This window comes from Ascaphus truei, chromosome 17 (genome assembly GCF_040206685.1).
Source record: "Ascaphus truei isolate aAscTru1 chromosome 17, aAscTru1.hap1, whole genome shotgun sequence".
Classification (NCBI taxonomy): Eukaryota; Metazoa; Chordata; class Amphibia; order Anura; family Ascaphidae; genus Ascaphus; species Ascaphus truei.
The window spans coordinates 118623-135874 of record NC_134499.1 but is presented as its reverse complement, the minus strand read 5'-3'; the positions used below and the strand labels follow the sequence as shown (position 1 = coordinate 135874).

Genomic DNA, 17252 nt, shown 5'->3' with positions numbered 1-17252 from the left:
CTGTCCCAGGACAACTGTCACCCTTGTGGAGAGAGCAGCTTGGTCATTGGTGCAGCAAGCAACACAGTACCTGAGGCCTAGTATCTGAGCCGCTGCAGCCAGCACCTGCAGCAAGGAGCAGCCTAGGCCATTCCATGCAAACATTTGTGCTGCAGCAGCAGCAGCAGCAGCAGCAGCAGCAGCAATGAATATTTGTCAAACAACATAGATCCAAGACACCCCGTCCTCCTCCCCCCCCCCCCCCCAGAAGCGAAGCAAAGCAAAGCAAAGCAAAGCAAAGCCAAAGCAAACCCTCCCCCCCATCCAACAAGCACCCAGAGCAGCCAAGCTTCGCCGTAAGGTACTTCTTCTTGGTTTTAAAAGAAAGAAGCAATCACTTTGAACACCGCTCAGCTCTGTCATTTCAGCTGCCGGAGAGACAGGGGGACACCATATTTCTGGGGTGGCTTTCTACATCTCCCCTACCTGCTGGCACTCTCTTTTTCTGACCTCCACTGACACCTGCTGCTGCTGCTGCTGCTGCTGCATAAAAAGGGAGAGGTGCCCTGTCCTGCTGGCAAACGTGACACTTTGGCCCTTACCAGCATGGCTGCTTACCTGGCATTTGCATAAATATAGAAGCAAGCTAACACTGTCTGCTGCTCCATGGATAGAGATAGATATATAGATAGATAGATAGATAGATAGATAGATAGATAGATAGATAGAGATTGTTTTTTGCACAGCTCAGCAGATAGTCTGCAATCTGTTGCTTTTAAATGCTGCTCTTTGTTACTTTGGAGCCTAGAAACTCTAGAACGTACTGTACACTCCCTTTGTGATATCATCACAGGGGGTTGTCTGGCTACAGAGACCCAGACATACCATGTAGAACTAGGGTGGGGAGGGGGTGAAATAAAAACCCCATATCATATCCTGCAAGCAAGGACCGTCCATTTTTTCAAATCCAGATTTGATTGTAAATGTGCTGTTTTTTTCATAAATATATATATACAGTACACAGTATTTGTTTCCCTATTTCCCAATCCACCTGTGAACTTATTCCTAAACGTCTGTGCAGGTACATCATTGTCATTTGTCCCTGTTTGAGATGTTGCTAGCTGGCTATTTATTGTACATGGTGCTCCTTTTTGCCAGCAGTTATTGACCATGCCCAAAGCCCAAGCAGTGGGAATAGCAGCAGCTTGTCTGAACAAACACCTGTTTCTGTTTTTTGTAACCATCCAAAAACAGGGGAGAGCGCGCACGCAGTCCCCCACTACCAGAAATTGTGCAGTCGAGTTTCCCGCATGTGGGGAAATCGCAGAGGTCAGCTAGCTCCAAGTGCAATGAGCTAGCCTCGCCCTGGGAGAGCCACCTGCTGGAGCATGGCTTAAAACTCCCCTGCCAGGTAAGTATGAGTTGCAATGGCGCGCTGGGGGCAACTAGCCCTGTCCCAGGACAACTGTCACCCTTGTGGAGAGAGCAGCTTGGTCATTGGTGCAGCAAGCAACACAGTACCTGAGGCCTAGTATCTGAGCCGCTGCAGCCAGCACCTGCAGCAAGGAGCAGCCTAGGCCATTCCATGCAAACATTTGTGCTGCAGCAGCAGCAGCAGCAGCAATGAATATTTGTCAAACAACATAGATCCAAGACACCCCGTCCTCCCCCCCCCCCCCCAGAAGCGAAGCAAAGCAAAGCAAAGCCAAACCAAACCAAACCCTCCCCCCCATCCAACAAGCACCCAGAGCAGCCAAGCTTCGCCGTAAGGTACATCTTCGTAAGGTACATCTTCTTGGTTTTAAAAGAAAGAAGCAATCACTTTGAACACCGCTCAGCTCTGTCATTTCAGCTGCCGGAGAGACAGGGGGACACCATATTTCTGGGGTGGCTTTCTACATCTCCCCTACCTGCTGGCACTCTCTTTTTCTGACCTCCACTGACACCTGCTGCTGCTGCTGCTGCATAAAAAGGGAGAGGTGCCCTGTCCTGCTGGCAAACGTGACACTTTGGCCCTTACCAGCATGGCTGCTTACCTGGCATTTGCATAAATATAGAAGCAAGCTAACACTGTCTGCTGCTCCATGGATAGAGATAGATAGATAGATAGATAGATAGATAGATAGATAGATAGATAGATAGAGATTGTTTTTTACACAGCTCAGCAGATAGTCTGCAATCTGTTGCTTTTAAATGCTGCTCTTTGTTACTTTGGAGCCTAGAAACTCTAGAACGTACTGTACACTCCCTTTGTGATATCATCACAGGGGGTTGTCTGGCTACAGAGACCCAGACATACCATGTAGAACTAGGGTGGGGAGGGGGTGAAATAAAAACCCCATATCATATCCTGCAAGCAAGGACCGTCCATTTTTTCAAATCCAGATTCGATTGTAAATGTGCTGTTTTTTTCATAAATATATATATACAGTACACAGTATTTGTTTCCCTATTTCCCAATCCACCTGTGAACTTATTCCTAAACGTCTGTGCAGGTACATCATTGTCATTTGTCCCTGTTTGAGATGTTGCTAGCTGGCTATTTATTGTACATGGTGCTCCTTTTTGCCAGCAGTTATTGACCATGCCCAAAGCCCAAGCAGTGGGAATAGCAGCAGCTTGTCTGAACAAACACCTGTTTCTGTTTTTTGTAACCATCCAAAAACAGGGGAGAGCGCGCACGCAGTCCCCCACTACCAGAAATTGTGCAGTCGAGTTTCCCGCATGTGGGGAAATCGCAGAGGTCAGCTAGCTCCAAGTGCAATGAGCTAGCCTCGCCCTGGGAGAGCCACCTGCTGGAGCATGGCTTAAAACTCCCCTGCCAGGTAAGTATGAGTTGCAATGGCGCGCTGGGGGCAACTAGCCCTGTCCCAGGACAACTGTCACCCTTGTGGAGAGAGCAGCTTGGTCATTGGTGCAGCAAGCAACACAGTACCTGAGGCCTAGTATCTGAGCCGCTGCAGCCAGCACCTGCAGCAAGGAGCAGCCTAGGCCATTCCATGCAAACATTTGTGCTGCAGCAGCAGCAGCAGCAGCAGCAGCAGCAGCAGCAGCAATGAATATTTGTCAAACAACATAGATCCAAGACACCCCGTCCTCCTCCCCCCCCCCCCCCCAGAAGCGAAGCAAAGCAAAGCAAAGCAAAGCAAAGCCAAAGCAAACCCTCCCCCCCATCCAACAAGCACCCAGAGCAGCCAAGCTTCGCCGTAAGGTACATCTTCTTGGTTTTAAAAGAAAGAAGCAATCACTTTGAACACCGCTCAGCTCTGTCATTTCAGCTGCCGGAGAGACAGGGGGACACCATATTTCTGGGGTGGCTTTCTACATCTCCCCTACCTGCTGGCACTCTCTTTTTCTGACCTCCACTGACACCTGCTGCTGCTGCTGCTGCTGCTGCATAAAAAGGGAGAGGTGCCCTGTCCTGCTGGCAAACGTGACACTTTGGCCCTTACCAGCATGGCTGCTTACCTGGCATTTGCATAAATATAGAAGCAAGCTAACACTGTCTGCTGCTCCATGGATAGAGATAGATAGATAGATAGATAGATAGATAGATAGATAGATAGATAGAGATTGTTTTTTACACAGCTCAGCAGATAGTCTGCAATCTGTTGCTTTTAAATGCTGCTCTTTGTTACTTTGGAGCCTAGAAACTCTAGAACGTACTGTACACTCCCTTTGTGATATCATCACAGGGGGTTGTCTGGCTACAGAGACCCAGACATACCATGTAGAACTAGGGTGGGGAGGGGGTGAAATAAAAACCCCATATCATATCCTGCAAGCAAGGACCGTCCATTTTTTCAAATCCAGATTTGATTGTAAATGTGCTGTTTTTTTCATAAATATATATATACAGTACACAGTATTTGTTTCCCTATTTCCCAATCCACCTGTGAACTTATTCCTAAACGTCTGTGCAGGTACATCATTGTCATTTGTCCCTGTTTGAGATGTTGCTAGCTGGCTATTTATTGTACATGGTGCTCCTTTTTGCCAGCAGTTATTGACCATGCCCAAAGCCCAAGCAGTGGGAATAGCAGCAGCTTGTCTGAACAAACACCTGTTTCTGTTTTTTGTAACCATCCAAAAACAGGGGAGAGCGCGCACGCAGTCCCCCACTACCAGAAATTGTGCAGTCGAGTTTCCCGCATGTGGGGAAATCGCAGAGGTCAGCTAGCTCCAAGTGCAATGAGCTAGCCTCGCCCTGGGAGAGCCACCTGCTGGAGCATGGCTTAAAACTCCCCTGCCAGGTAAGTATGAGTTGCAATGGCGCGCTGGGGGCAACTAGCCCTGTCCCAGGACAACTGTCACCCTTGTGGAGAGAGCAGCTTGGTCATTGGTGCAGCAAGCAACACAGTACCTGAGGCCTAGTATCTGAGCCGCTGCAGCCAGCACCTGCAGCAAGGAGCAGCCTAGGCCATTCCATGCAAACATTTGTGCTGCAGCAGCAGCAGCAGCAGCAATGAATATTTGTCAAACAACATAGATCCAAGACACCCCGTCCTCCCCCCCCCCCCCCAGAAGCGAAGCAAAGCAAAGCCAAACCAAACCAAACCCTCCCCCCCATCCAACAAGCACCCAGAGCAGCCAAGCTTCGCCGTAAGGTACATCTTCGTAAGGTACATCTTCTTGGTTTTAAAAGAAAGAAGCAATCACTTTGAACACCGCTCAGCTCTGTCATTTCAGCTGCCGGAGAGACAGGGGGACACCATATTTCTGGGGTGGCTTTCTACATCTCCCCTACCTGCTGGCACTCTCTTTTTCTGACCTCCACTGACACCTGCTGCTGCTGCTGCTGCATAAAAAGGGAGAGGTGCCCTGTCCTGCTGGCAAACGTGACACTTTGGCCCTTACCAGCATGGCTGCTTACCTGGCATTTGCATAAATATAGAAGCAAGCTAACACTGTCTGCTGCTCCATGGATAGAGATAGATAGATAGATAGATAGATAGATAGATAGATAGATAGATAGATAGAGATTGTTTTTTACACAGCTCAGCAGATAGTCTGCAATCTGTTGCTTTTAAATGCTGCTCTTTGTTACTTTGGAGCCTAGAAACTCTAGAACGTACTGTACACTCCCTTTGTGATATCATCACAGGGGGTTGTCTGGCTACAGAGACCCAGACATACCATGTAGAACTAGGGTGGGGAGGGGGTGAAATAAAAACCCCATATCATATCCTGCAAGCAAGGACCGTCCATTTTTTCAAATCCAGATTCGATTGTAAATGTGCTGTTTTTTTCATAAATATATATATACAGTACACAGTATTTGTTTCCCTATTTCCCAATCCACCTGTGAACTTATTCCTAAACGTCTGTGCAGGTACATCATTGTCATTTGTCCCTGTTTGAGATGTTGCTAGCTGGCTATTTATTGTACATGGTGCTCCTTTTTGCCAGCAGTTATTGACCATGCCCAAAGCCCAAGCAGTGGGAATAGCAGCAGCTTGTCTGAACAAACACCTGTTTCTGTTTTTTGTAACCATCCAAAAACAGGGGAGAGCGCGCACGCAGTCCCCCACTACCAGAAATTGTGCAGTCGAGTTTCCCGCATGTGGGGAAATCGCAGAGGTCAGCTAGCTCCAAGTGCAATGAGCTAGCCTCGCCCTGGGAGAGCCACCTGCTGGAGCATGGCTTAAAACTCCCCTGCCAGGTAAGTATGAGTTGCAATGGCGCGCTGGGGGCAACTAGCCCTGTCCCAGGACAACTGTCACCCTTGTGGAGAGAGCAGCTTGGTCATTGGTGCAGCAAGCAACACAGTACCTGAGGCCTAGTATCTGAGCCGCTGCAGCCAGCACCTGCAGCAAGGAGCAGCCTAGGCCATTCCATGCAAACATTTGTGCTGCAGCAGCAGCAGCAGCAGCAATGAATATTTGTCAAACAACATAGATCCAAGACACCCCGTCCTCCCCCCCCCCCCCCAGAAGCGAAGCAAAGCAAAGCCAAACCAAACCAAACCCTCCCCCCCATCCAACAAGCACCCAGAGCAGCCAAGCTTCGCCGTAAGGTACATCTTCGTAAGGTACATCTTCTTGGTTTTAAAAGAAAGAAGCAATCACTTTGAACACCGCTCAGCTCTGTCATTTCAGCTGCCGGAGAGACAGGGGGACACCATATTTCTGGGGTGGCTTTCTACATCTCCCCTACCTGCTGGCACTCTCTTTTTCTGACCTCCACTGACACCTGCTGCTGCTGCTGCTGCATAAAAAGGGAGAGGTGCCCTGTCCTGCTGGCAAACGTGACACTTTGGCCCTTACCAGCATGGCTGCTTACCTGGCATTTGCATAAATATAGAAGCAAGCTAACACTGTCTGCTGCTCCATGGATAGAGATAGATAGATAGATAGATAGATAGATAGATAGATAGATAGATAGATAGATAGAGATTGTTTTTTACACAGCTCAGCAGATAGTCTGCAATCTGTTGCTTTTAAATGCTGCTCTTTGTTACTTTGGAGCCTAGAAACTCTAGAACGTACTGTACACTCCCTTTGTGATATCATCACAGGGGGTTGTCTGGCTACAGAGACCCAGACATACCATGTAGAACTAGGGTGGGGAGGGGGTGAAATAAAAACCCCATATCATATCCTGCAAGCAAGGACCGTCCATTTTTTCAAATCCAGATTCGATTGTAAATGTGCTGTTTTTTTCATAAATATATATATACAGTACACAGTATTTGTTTCCCTATTTCCCAATCCACCTGTGAACTTATTCCTAAACGTCTGTGCAGGTACATCATTGTCATTTGTCCCTGTTTGAGATGTTGCTAGCTGGCTATTTATTGTACATGGTGCTCCTTTTTGCCAGCAGTTATTGACCATGCCCAAAGCCCAAGCAGTGGGAATAGCAGCAGCTTGTCTGAACAAACACCTGTTTCTGTTTTTTGTAACCATCCAAAAACAGGGGAGAGCGCGCACGCAGTCCCCCACTACCAGAAATTGTGCAGTCGAGTTTCCCGCATGTGGGGAAATCGCAGAGGTCAGCTAGCTCCAAGTGCAATGAGCTAGCCTCGCCCTGGGAGAGCCACCTGCTGGAGCATGGCTTAAAACTCCCCTGCCAGGTAAGTATGAGTTGCAATGGCGCGCTGGGGGCAACTAGCCCTGTCCCAGGACAACTGTCACCCTTGTGGAGAGAGCAGCTTGGTCATTGGTGCAGCAAGCAACACAGTACCTGAGGCCTAGTATCTGAGCCGCTGCAGCCAGCACCTGCAGCAAGGAGCAGCCTAGGCCATTCCATGCAAACATTTGTGCTGCAGCAGCAGCAGCAGCAGCAGCAGCAGCAGCAGCAGCAGCAATGAATATTTGTCAAACAACATAGATCCAAGACACCCCGTCCTCCTCCGTCCTCCTCCCCCCCCCCCCCCCAGAAGCGAAGCAAAGCAAAGCAAAGCAAAGCAAAGCCAAAGCAAACCCTCCCCCCCATCCAACAAGCACCCAGAGCAGCCAAGCTTCGCCGTAAGGTACATCTTCTTGGTTTTAAAAGAAAGAAGCAATCACTTTGAACACCGCTCAGCTCTGTCATTTCAGCTGCCGGAGAGACAGGGGGACACCATATTTCTGGGGTGGCTTTCTACATCTCCCCTACCTGCTGGCACTCTCTTTTTCTGACCTCCACTGACACCTGCTGCTGCTGCTGCTGCTGCTGCATAAAAAGGGAGAGGTGCCCTGTCCTGCTGGCAAACGTGACACTTTGGCCCTTACCAGCATGGCTGCTTACCTGGCATTTGCATAAATATAGAAGCAAGCTAACACTGTCTGCTGCTCCATGGATAGAGATAGATAGATAGATAGATAGATAGATAGATAGAGATTGTTTTTTACACAGCTCAGCAGATAGTCTGCAATCTGTTGCTTTTAAATGCTGCTCTTTGTTACTTTGGAGCCTAGAAACTCTAGAACGTACTGTACACTCCCTTTGTGATATCATCACAGGGGGTTGTCTGGCTACAGAGACCCAGACATACCATGTAGAACTAGGGTGGGGAGGGGGTGAAATAAAAACCCCATATCATATCCTGCAAGCAAGGACCGTCCATTTTTTCAAATCCAGATTTGATTGTAAATGTGCTGTTTTTTTCATAAATATATATATACAGTACACAGTATTTGTTTCCCTATTTCCCAATCCACCTGTGAACTTATTCCTAAACGTCTGTGCAGGTACATCATTGTCATTTGTCCCTGTTTGAGATGTTGCTAGCTGGCTATTTATTGTACATGGTGCTCCTTTTTGCCAGCAGTTATTGACCATGCCCAAAGCCCAAGCAGTGGGAATAGCAGCAGCTTGTCTGAACAAACACCTGTTTCTGTTTTTTGTAACCATCCAAAAACAGGGGAGAGCGCGCACGCAGTCCCCCACTACCAGAAATTGTGCAGTCGAGTTTCCCGCATGTGGGGAAATCGCAGAGGTCAGCTAGCTCCAAGTGCAATGAGCTAGCCTCGCCCTGGGAGAGCCACCTGCTGGAGCATGGCTTAAAACTCCCCTGCCAGGTAAGTATGAGTTGCAATGGCGCGCTGGGGGCAACTAGCCCTGTCCCAGGACAACTGTCACCCTTGTGGAGAGAGCAGCTTGGTCATTGGTGCAGCAAGCAACACAGTACCTGAGGCCTAGTATCTGAGCCGCTGCAGCCAGCACCTGCAGCAAGGAGCAGCCTAGGCCATTCCATGCAAACATTTGTGCTGCAGCAGCAGCAGCAGCAGCAGCAGCAGCAGCAGCAGCAATGAATATTTGTCAAACAACATAGATCCAAGACACCCCGTCCTCCTCCCCCCCCCAGAAGCGAAGCAAAGCAAAGCAAAGCAAAGCAAAGCAAAGCAAAGCAAAGCAAAGCAAAGCAAAGCAAAGCAAAGCCAAACCAAACCCTCCCCCCCATCCAACAAGCACCCAGAGCAGCCAAGCTTCGCCGTAAGGTACTTCTTCTTGGTTTTAAAAGAAAGAAGCAATCACTTTGAACACCGCTCAGCTCTGTCATTTCAGCTGCCGGAGAGACAGGGGGACACCATATTTCTGGGGTGGCTTTCTACATCTCCCCTACCTGCTGGCACTCTCTTTTTCTGACCTCCACTGACACCTGCTGCTGCTGCTGCTGCTGCTGCATAAAAAGGGAGAGGTGCCCTGTCCTGCTGGCAAACGTGACACTTTGGCCCTTACCAGCATGGCTGCTTACCTGGCATTTGCATAAATATAGAAGCAAGCTAACACTGTCTGCTGCTCCATGGATAGAGATAGATAGATAGATAGATAGATAGATAGATAGAGATTGTTTTTTACACAGCTCAGCAGATAGTCTGCAATCTGTTGCTTTTAAATGCTGCTCTTTGTTACTTTGGAGCCTAGAAACTCTAGAACGTACTGTACACTCCCTTTGTGATATCATCACAGGGGGTTGTCTGGCTACAGAGACCCAGACATACCATGTAGAACTAGGGTGGGGAGGGGGTGAAATAAAAACCCCATATCATATCCTGCAAGCAAGGACCGTCCATTTTTTCAAATCCAGATTTGATTGTAAATGTGCTGTTTTTTTCATAAATATATATATACAGTACACAGTATTTGTTTCCCTATTTCCCAATCCACCTGTGAACTTATTCCTAAACGTCTGTGCAGGTACATCATTGTCATTTGTCCCTGTTTGAGATGTTGCTAGCTGGCTATTTATTGTACATGGTGCTCCTTTTTGCCAGCAGTTATTGACCATGCCCAAAGCCCAAGCAGTGGGAATAGCAGCAGCTTGTCTGAACAAACACCTGTTTCTGTTTTTTGTAACCATCCAAAAACAGGGGAGAGCGCGCACGCAGTCCCCCACTACCAGAAATTGTGCAGTCGAGTTTCCCGCATGTGGGGAAATCGCAGAGGTCAGCTAGCTCCAAGTGCAATGAGCTAGCCTCGCCCTGGGAGAGCCACCTGCTGGAGCATGGCTTAAAACTCCCCTGCCAGGTAAGTATGAGTTGCAATGGCGCGCTGGGGGCAACTAGCCCTGTCCCAGGACAACTGTCACCCTTGTGGAGAGAGCAGCTTGGTCATTGGTGCAGCAAGCAACACAGTACCTGAGGCCTAGTATCTGAGCCGCTGCAGCCAGCACCTGCAGCAAGGAGCAGCCTAGGCCATTCCATGCAAACATTTGTGCTGCAGCAGCAGCAGCAGCAGCAGCAGCAGCAGCAGCAGCAATGAATATTTGTCAAACAACATAGATCCAAGACACCCCGTCCTCCTCCCCCCCCCAGAAGCGAAGCAAAGCAAAGCAAAGCAAAGCAAAGCAAAGCAAAGCAAAGCAAAGCAAAGCAAAGCAAAGCAAAGCCAAACCAAACCCTCCCCCCCATCCAACAAGCACCCAGAGCAGCCAAGCTTCGCCGTAAGGTACTTCTTCTTGGTTTTAAAAGAAAGAAGCAATCACTTTGAACACCGCTCAGCTCTGTCATTTCAGCTGCCGGAGAGACAGGGGGACACCATATTTCTGGGGTGGCTTTCTACATCTCCCCTACCTGCTGGCACTCTCTTTTTCTGACCTCCACTGACACCTGCTGCTGCTGCTGCTGCTGCTGCATAAAAAGGGAGAGGTGCCCTGTCCTGCTGGCAAACGTGACACTTTGGCCCTTACCAGCATGGCTGCTTACCTGGCATTTGCATAAATATAGAAGCAAGCTAACACTGTCTGCTGCTCCATGGATAGAGATAGATAGATAGATAGATAGATAGATAGATAGAGATTGTTTTTTACACAGCTCAGCAGATAGTCTGCAATCTGTTGCTTTTAAATGCTGCTCTTTGTTACTTTGGAGCCTAGAAACTCTAGAACGTACTGTACACTCCCTTTGTGATATCATCACAGGGGGTTGTCTGGCTACAGAGACCCAGACATACCATGTAGAACTAGGGTGGGGAGGGGGTGAAATAAAAACCCCATATCATATCCTGCAAGCAAGGACCGTCCATTTTTTCAAATCCAGATTTGATTGTAAATGTGCTGTTTTTTTCATAAATATATATATACAGTACACAGTATTTGTTTCCCTATTTCCCAATCCACCTGTGAACTTATTCCTAAACGTCTGTGCAGGTACATCATTGTCATTTGTCCCTGTTTGAGATGTTGCTAGCTGGCTATTTATTGTACATGGTGCTCCTTTTTGCCAGCAGTTATTGACCATGCCCAAAGCCCAAGCAGTGGGAATAGCAGCAGCTTGTCTGAACAAACACCTGTTTCTGTTTTTTGTAACCATCCAAAAACAGGGGAGAGCGCGCACGCAGTCCCCCACTACCAGAAATTGTGCAGTCGAGTTTCCCGCATGTGGGGAAATCGCAGAGGTCAGCTAGCTCCAAGTGCAATGAGCTAGCCTCGCCCTGGGAGAGCCACCTGCTGGAGCATGGCTTAAAACTCCCCTGCCAGGTAAGTATGAGTTGCAATGGCGCGCTGGGGGCAACTAGCCCTGTCCCAGGACAACTGTCACCCTTGTGGAGAGAGCAGCTTGGTCATTGGTGCAGCAAGCAACACAGTACCTGAGGCCTAGTATCTGAGCCGCTGCAGCCAGCACCTGCAGCAAGGAGCAGCCTAGGCCATTCCATGCAAACATTTGTGCTGCAGCAGCAGCAGCAGCAGCAGCAGCAGCAGCAGCAGCAATGAATATTTGTCAAACAACATAGATCCAAGACACCCCGTCCTCCTCCCCCCCCCAGAAGCGAAGCGAAGCAAAGCAAAGCAAAGCAAAGCAAAGCAAAGCAAAGCAAAGCAAAGCAAAGCAAAGCCAAACCAAACCCTCCCCCCCATCCAACAAGCACCCAGAGCAGCCAAGCTTCGCCGTAAGGTACTTCTTCTTGGTTTTAAAAGAAAGAAGCAATCACTTTGAACACCGCTCAGCTCTGTCATTTCAGCTGCCGGAGAGACAGGGGGACACCATATTTCTGGGGTGGCTTTCTACATCTCCCCTACCTGCTGGCACTCTCTTTTTCTGACCTCCACTGACACCTGCTGCTGCTGCTGCTGCTGCTGCATAAAAAGGGAGAGGTGCCCTGTCCTGCTGGCAAACGTGACACTTTGGCCCTTACCAGCATGGCTGCTTACCTGGCATTTGCATAAATATAGAAGCAAGCTAACACTGTCTGCTGCTCCATGGATAGAGATAGATATATAGATAGATAGATAGATAGATAGATAGATAGATAGATAGATAGATAGATAGATAGATAGAGATTGTTTTTTGCACAGCTCAGCAGATAGTCTGCAATCTGTTGCTTTTAAATGCTGCTCTTTGTTACTTTGGAGCCTAGAAACTCTAGAACGTACTGTACACTCCCTTTGTGATATCATCACAGGGGGTTGTCTGGCTACAGAGACCCAGACATACCATGTAGAACTAGGGTGGGGAGGGGGTGAAATAAAAACCCCATATCATATCCTGCAAGCAAGGACCGTCCATTTTTTCAAATCCAGATTTGATTGTAAATGTGCTGTTTTTTTCATAAATATATATATACAGTACACAGTATTTGTTTCCCTATTTCCCAATCCACCTGTGAACTTATTCCTAAACGTCTGTGCAGGTACATCATTGTCATTTGTCCCTGTTTGAGATGTTGCTAGCTGGCTATTTATTGTACATGGTGCTCCTTTTTGCCAGCAGTTATTGACCATGCCCAAAGCCCAAGCAGTGGGAATAGCAGCAGCTTGTCTGAACAAACACCTGTTTCTGTTTTTTGTAACCATCCAAAAACAGGGGAGAGCGCGCACGCAGTCCCCCACTACCAGAAATTGTGCAGTCGAGTTTCCCGCATGTGGGGAAATCGCAGAGGTCAGCTAGCTCCAAGTGCAATGAGCTAGCCTCGCCCTGGGAGAGCCACCTGCTGGAGCATGGCTTAAAACTCCCCTGCCAGGTAAGTATGAGTTGCAATGGCGCGCTGGGGGCAACTAGCCCTGTCCCAGGACAACTGTCACCCTTGTGGAGAGAGCAGCTTGGTCATTGGTGCAGCAAGCAACACAGTACCTGAGGCCTAGTATCTGAGCCGCTGCAGCCAGCACCTGCAGCAAGGAGCAGCCTAGGCCATTCCATGCAAACATTTGTGCTGCAGCAGCAGCAGCAGCAGCAGCAGCAGCAGCAGCAGCAGCAGCAGCAATGAATATTTGTCAAACAACATAGATCCAAGACACCCCGTCCTCCTCCGTCCTCCTCCCCCCCCCCCCCCCAGAAGCGAAGCAAAGCAAAGCAAAGCAAAGCAAAGCCAAAGCAAACCCTCCCCCCCATCCAACAAGCACCCAGAGCAGCCAAGCTTCGCCGTAAGGTACATCTTCTTGGTTTTAAAAGAAAGAAGCAATCACTTTGAACACCGCTCAGCTCTGTCATTTCAGCTGCCGGAGAGACAGGGGGACACCATATTTCTGGGGTGGCTTTCTACATCTCCCCTACCTGCTGGCACTCTCTTTTTCTGACCTCCACTGACACCTGCTGCTGCTGCTGCTGCTGCTGCATAAAAAGGGAGAGGTGCCCTGTCCTGCTGGCAAACGTGACACTTTGGCCCTTACCAGCATGGCTGCTTACCTGGCATTTGCATAAATATAGAAGCAAGCTAACACTGTCTGCTGCTCCATGGATAGAGATAGATAGATAGATAGATAGATAGATAGATAGAGATTGTTTTTTACACAGCTCAGCAGATAGTCTGCAATCTGTTGCTTTTAAATGCTGCTCTTTGTTACTTTGGAGCCTAGAAACTCTAGAACGTACTGTACACTCCCTTTGTGATATCATCACAGGGGGTTGTCTGGCTACAGAGACCCAGACATACCATGTAGAACTAGGGTGGGGAGGGGGTGAAATAAAAACCCCATATCATATCCTGCAAGCAAGGACCGTCCATTTTTTCAAATCCAGATTTGATTGTAAATGTGCTGTTTTTTTCATAAATATATATATACAGTACACAGTATTTGTTTCCCTATTTCCCAATCCACCTGTGAACTTATTCCTAAACGTCTGTGCAGGTACATCATTGTCATTTGTCCCTGTTTGAGATGTTGCTAGCTGGCTATTTATTGTACATGGTGCTCCTTTTTGCCAGCAGTTATTGACCATGCCCAAAGCCCAAGCAGTGGGAATAGCAGCAGCTTGTCTGAACAAACACCTGTTTCTGTTTTTTGTAACCATCCAAAAACAGGGGAGAGCGCGCACGCAGTCCCCCACTACCAGAAATTGTGCAGTCGAGTTTCCCGCATGTGGGGAAATCGCAGAGGTCAGCTAGCTCCAAGTGCAATGAGCTAGCCTCGCCCTGGGAGAGCCACCTGCTGGAGCATGGCTTAAAACTCCCCTGCCAGGTAAGTATGAGTTGCAATGGCGCGCTGGGGGCAACTAGCCCTGTCCCAGGACAACTGTCACCCTTGTGGAGAGAGCAGCTTGGTCATTGGTGCAGCAAGCAACACAGTACCTGAGGCCTAGTATCTGAGCCGCTGCAGCCAGCACCTGCAGCAAGGAGCAGCCTAGGCCATTCCATGCAAACATTTGTGCTGCAGCAGCAGCAGCAGCAGCAGCAGCAGCAGCAGCAGCAATGAATATTTGTCAAACAACATAGATCCAAGACACCCCGTCCTCCTCCCCCCCCCAGAAGCGAAGCAAAGCAAAGCAAAGCAAAGCAAAGCAAAGCAAAGCAAAGCAAAGCAAAGCAAAGCAAAGCAAAGCCAAACCAAACCCTCCCCCCCATCCAACAAGCACCCAGAGCAGCCAAGCTTCGCCGTAAGGTACTTCTTCTTGGTTTTAAAAGAAAGAAGCAATCACTTTGAACACCGCTCAGCTCTGTCATTTCAGCTGCCGGAGAGACAGGGGGACACCATATTTCTGGGGTGGCTTTCTACATCTCCCCTACCTGCTGGCACTCTCTTTTTCTGACCTCCACTGACACCTGCTGCTGCTGCTGCTGCTGCTGCATAAAAAGGGAGAGGTGCCCTGTCCTGCTGGCAAACGTGACACTTTGGCCCTTACCAGCATGGCTGCTTACCTGGCATTTGCATAAATATAGAAGCAAGCTAACACTGTCTGCTGCTCCATGGATAGAGATAGATAGATAGATAGATAGATAGATAGATAGAGATTGTTTTTTACACAGCTCAGCAGATAGTCTGCAATCTGTTGCTTTTAAATGCTGCTCTTTGTTACTTTGGAGCCTAGAAACTCTAGAACGTACTGTACACTCCCTTTGTGATATCATCACAGGGGGTTGTCTGGCTACAGAGACCCAGACATACCATGTAGAACTAGGGTGGGGAGGGGGTGAAATAAAAACCCCATATCATATCCTGCAAGCAAGGACCGTCCATTTTTTCAAATCCAGATTTGATTGTAAATGTGCTGTTTTTTTCATAAATATATATATACAGTACACAGTATTTGTTTCCCTATTTCCCAATCCACCTGTGAACTTATTCCTAAACGTCTGTGCAGGTACATCATTGTCATTTGTCCCTGTTTGAGATGTTGCTAGCTGGCTATTTATTGTACATGGTGCTCCTTTTTGCCAGCAGTTATTGACCATGCCCAAAGCCCAAGCAGTGGGAATAGCAGCAGCTTGTCTGAACAAACACCTGTTTCTGTTTTTTGTAACCATCCAAAAACAGGGGAGAGCGCGCACGCAGTCCCCCACTACCAGAAATTGTGCAGTCGAGTTTCCCGCATGTGGGGAAATCGCAGAGGTCAGCTAGCTCCAAGTGCAATGAGCTAGCCTCGCCCTGGGAGAGCCACCTGCTGGAGCATGGCTTAAAACTCCCCTGCCAGGTAAGTATGAGTTGCAATGGCGCGCTGGGGGCAACTAGCCCTGTCCCAGGACAACTGTCACCCTTGTGGAGAGAGCAGCTTGGTCATTGGTGCAGCAAGCAACACAGTACCTGAGGCCTAGTATCTGAGCCGCTGCAGCCAGCACCTGCAGCAAGGAGCAGCCTAGGCCATTCCATGCAAACATTTGTGCTGCAGCAGCAGCAGCAGCAGCAGCAGCAGCAGCAGCAGCAATGAATATTTGTCAAACAACATAGATCCAAGACACCCCGTCCTCCTCCCCCCCCCAGAAGCGAAGCGAAGCAAAGCAAAGCAAAGCAAAGCAAAGCAAAGCAAAGCAAAGCAAAGCAAAGCAAAGCAAAGCCAAACCAAACCCTCCCCCCCATCCAACAAGCACCCAGAGCAGCCAAGCTTCGCCGTAAGGTACTTCTTCTTGGTTTTAAAAGAAAGAAGCAATCACTTTGAACACCGCTCAGCTCTGTCATTTCAGCTGCCGGAGAGACAGGGGGACACCATATTTCTGGGGTGGCTTTCTACATCTCCCCTACCTGCTGGCACTCTCTTTTTCTGACCTCCACTGACACCTGCTGCTGCTGCTGCTGCTGCTGCATAAAAAGGGAGAGGTGCCCTGTCCTGCTGGCAAACGTGACACTTTGGCCCTTACCAGCATGGCTGCTTACCTGGCATTTGCATAAATATAGAAGCAAGCTAACACTGTCTGCTGCTCCATGGATAGAGATAGATATATAGATAGATAGATAGATAGATAGATAGATAGATAGATAGATAGATAGATAGATAGATAGAGATTGTTTTTTGCACAGCTCAGCAGATAGTCTGCAATCTGTTGCTTTTAAATGCTGCTCTTTGTTACTTTGGAGCCTAGAAACTCTAGAACGTACTGTACACTCCCTTTGTGATATCATCACAGGGGGTTGTCTGGCTACAGAGACCCAGACATACCATGTAGAACTAGGGTGGGGAGGGGGTGAAATAAAAACCCCATATCATATCCTGCAAGCAAGGACCGTCCATTTTTTCAAATCCAGATTTGATTGTAAATGTGCTGTTTTTTTCATAAATATATATATACAGTACACAGTATTTGTTTCCCTATTTCCCAATCCACCTGTGAACTTATTCCTAAACGTCTGTGCAGGTACATCATTGTCATTTGTCCCTGTTTGAGATGTTGCTAGCTGGCTATTTATTGTACATGGTGCTCCTTTTTGCCAGCAGTTATTGACCATGCCCAAAGCCCAAGCAGTGGGAATAGCAGCAGCTTGTCTGAACAAACACCTGTTTCTGTTTTTTGTAACCATCCAAAAACAGGGGAGAGCGCGCACGCAGTCCCCCACTACCAGAAATTGTGCAGTCGAGTTTCCCGCATGTGGGGAAATCGCAGAGGTCAGCTAGCTCCAAGTGCAATGAGCTAGCCTCGCCCTGGGAGAGCCACCTGCTGGAGCATGGCTTAAAACTCCCCTGCCAGGTAAGTATGAGTTGCAA

The 17252-nt window shown here is 48.5% G+C and overlaps 12 non-coding genes across 12 annotated transcripts; all 12 read right to left on the bottom strand.

Annotated features, from left to right (window-relative positions):
• Positions 1 to 1230: 1230 nt before the first annotated feature.
• Positions 1231 to 1398, bottom strand: LOC142468561 (U1 spliceosomal RNA). Its single transcript, XR_012788724.1, has one exon. It is a non-coding gene; the product is annotated as a U1 spliceosomal RNA (small nuclear RNA).
• A 1246-nt stretch (positions 1399 to 2644) lies between these two features.
• On the bottom strand, positions 2645 to 2812 carry LOC142468560 (U1 spliceosomal RNA). The gene has a single exon (XR_012788723.1). It is a non-coding gene; the product is annotated as a U1 spliceosomal RNA (small nuclear RNA).
• A 1260-nt stretch (positions 2813 to 4072) lies between these two features.
• Positions 4073 to 4240, bottom strand: LOC142468559 (U1 spliceosomal RNA). Its single transcript, XR_012788722.1, has one exon. It is a non-coding gene; the product is annotated as a U1 spliceosomal RNA (small nuclear RNA).
• Positions 4241 to 5481: 1241 nt separating this feature from the next.
• On the bottom strand, positions 5482 to 5649 carry LOC142468558 (U1 spliceosomal RNA). The gene has a single exon (XR_012788721.1). It is a non-coding gene; the product is annotated as a U1 spliceosomal RNA (small nuclear RNA).
• A 1245-nt stretch (positions 5650 to 6894) lies between these two features.
• LOC142468557 (U1 spliceosomal RNA) lies at positions 6895 to 7062 on the bottom strand. The gene has a single exon (XR_012788720.1). It is a non-coding gene; the product is annotated as a U1 spliceosomal RNA (small nuclear RNA).
• A 1261-nt stretch (positions 7063 to 8323) lies between these two features.
• Positions 8324 to 8491, bottom strand: LOC142468556 (U1 spliceosomal RNA). The gene has a single exon (XR_012788719.1). It is a non-coding gene; the product is annotated as a U1 spliceosomal RNA (small nuclear RNA).
• Positions 8492 to 9773: 1282 nt separating this feature from the next.
• Positions 9774 to 9941, bottom strand: LOC142468554 (U1 spliceosomal RNA). Its single transcript, XR_012788717.1, has one exon. It is a non-coding gene; the product is annotated as a U1 spliceosomal RNA (small nuclear RNA).
• A 1282-nt stretch (positions 9942 to 11223) lies between these two features.
• Positions 11224 to 11391, bottom strand: LOC142468553 (U1 spliceosomal RNA). Its single transcript, XR_012788716.1, has one exon. It is a non-coding gene; the product is annotated as a U1 spliceosomal RNA (small nuclear RNA).
• Positions 11392 to 12704: 1313 nt separating this feature from the next.
• On the bottom strand, positions 12705 to 12872 carry LOC142468552 (U1 spliceosomal RNA). Its single transcript, XR_012788715.1, has one exon. It is a non-coding gene; the product is annotated as a U1 spliceosomal RNA (small nuclear RNA).
• A 1267-nt stretch (positions 12873 to 14139) lies between these two features.
• LOC142468551 (U1 spliceosomal RNA) lies at positions 14140 to 14307 on the bottom strand. Its single transcript, XR_012788714.1, has one exon. It is a non-coding gene; the product is annotated as a U1 spliceosomal RNA (small nuclear RNA).
• Positions 14308 to 15589: 1282 nt separating this feature from the next.
• LOC142468550 (U1 spliceosomal RNA) lies at positions 15590 to 15757 on the bottom strand. The gene has a single exon (XR_012788713.1). It is a non-coding gene; the product is annotated as a U1 spliceosomal RNA (small nuclear RNA).
• Positions 15758 to 17075: 1318 nt separating this feature from the next.
• On the bottom strand, positions 17076 to 17243 carry LOC142468549 (U1 spliceosomal RNA). Its single transcript, XR_012788712.1, has one exon. It is a non-coding gene; the product is annotated as a U1 spliceosomal RNA (small nuclear RNA).
• Between the last annotated feature and the right edge of the window lie 9 nt (positions 17244 to 17252).